Here is a 1,630-nt window from a genome sequence, read left to right on the forward strand (position 1 = left end):
AGCAGGGGCCACCGGCCTCAGGAGCAGAGCCGCAGCCCCTCGGAAGCCAGCGGCGCGAGGGAGTGGGTCCAGGTAACGCCTCGCCCGGCTGCGCTCAGGCGGGACAACCCCCTCCCTCGGGCCAGTAATGGGGTGCTCGGCGCGAGTGGGGGGTGGGGTGGCTGGCGAGGGTCGAGGTGCTCACCTGTGGCCGGGGCAGAGGGAGAAGACACTCAGACCTTGCTCCATGAGCGAGTTCATGCGGCTTAATCGTGGGAAGGGGGTGGTGGCCGTGGATATTTTTTTGGGGGGGCGCCCCGGCCCCCATCTTTGTGTCTTGGGGATGCCACACTGCCGGCTTAGGGTCCTCGGGAGCCCCGGGAATTCCACTGCCACTGACAGCGGTTTTCTTTTCCTAACAACTTAAATTTCCTCCTTCCTGGAGGAAGGGGATGTTTGAATTACTCATAGTAAAAATGGCAACTGGATCTTAGAAGCTTGGGGACATCCCGAGAGTAACTGGGATTTGTCCCGGTCCGAACTTGGACCGGGGTGGGAAGTGCAGGGCGGTCAGCGCTGCCCGGTGACAGTGGGCCGCGGAGGGGGCGGGGGTCGCTGTGGGACTGGAGCTGCCCACGTTTCCACCCTAGGCCTGCTCCCGGGCCAAGTGGCTTGCTGCCATGTCGCCGCTGGAAGCTGAGTCAGATTTCTGTAACTTGGTGCTCTGGCTCTGCGAGGAAGTTTGACGTGGCAGAGGGGTTGAGTGAGGAAGCAAATGCCTTCGAGGGCGGTGAGGAGCAATCCGGCTGCTGCTTGCCCTTTGGAGTGAACGTCCCAGCCCTTCTGCTCTGTCTTCAGCAACAGGCTGCCGCGTAGGTGTGTGCGTGCGCGTGCTGTGCCGACTTCCGAAATGGGCTTGGTAGGATGGGCTTGACCAAAGCTCAGGCTGCCACGTCTCGCTCAGAGAGGTGGGAGGAGGGAAGAAGTGCTGTCAGCAACAAAGCCGACGGGCAGTTTTTTGCCTACCACTCCTTGCAGGTTACCTCCCACTTCTTGCAAGCAGAAGCAGAGGCCTTGCACCCTGCTTACATTCATTTCATCCCCTGCACTGTAATTTTAGAAGGTGATCGCTTGATTGGAAAGCAAACCCAAATGCAGAATTTGGGGGCTTTACATTTGGAATGCCACTTTCTGAATAGAAATCTATTTATTCTAAATCTTAGAGCAGGTACCATCCATCTCTTCTTACCGTACGATAACAAATGGAAGGACATGTTTTTGAGCCTGGGGAAGAAACCAAAGAGAAATGGCAGAACGGGTATTTCATAGCTTGAAAGGATCAGAGAAGCTTCATTTTATAAAAGGAAACTGAGGCCCAGAGAGGAACTTCAGTATATTCTTAGTAGCCCAAGTACTGGTGGGTCTGGAAGGAGAACCTGTTTCTCTTGGCAGTTGGGTCTGGTGTGTTTTTTTTTCTGCCTCCAGGTATATTTTTAAAACAATCCATTTTATGCACTACAGTGAACCCTCGTTTATCGCGGTTAATCGGTTCTAGACCCTACCGTGATAATTGAAATTCCGCGAAGTAGGATTCCTTATTTGTAAATCAAATATTTTCGTAGTTAGAGCATAGAGGACATGAAAAAACACC

The 1,630-nt window shown here is 53.9% G+C and overlaps 1 protein-coding gene across 1 annotated transcript in view; it reads left to right on the top strand.

Annotated features, from left to right (window-relative positions):
• The first annotated feature begins 31 nt into the window (after positions 1-31).
• The window catches only part of SEC24D (SEC24 homolog D, COPII coat complex component), a 116,266-nt gene continuing 114,667 nt past the window's right edge, over positions 32-1,630 (top strand). Inside the window, exon 1 of the mRNA XM_004715952.3 lies at positions 32-72. The gene's annotated coding sequence lies outside the window, so the exon portion shown is untranslated. The remainder of the gene's footprint in view (positions 73-1,630) is intronic.

This window comes from Echinops telfairi, unplaced genomic scaffold (assembly GCF_000313985.2).
Source record: "Echinops telfairi isolate 266 unplaced genomic scaffold, ASM31398v2 ScPeMD7_5927;HRSCAF=6808, whole genome shotgun sequence".
Lineage (NCBI taxonomy): Eukaryota > Metazoa > Chordata > Mammalia > Afrosoricida > Tenrecidae > Echinops > Echinops telfairi.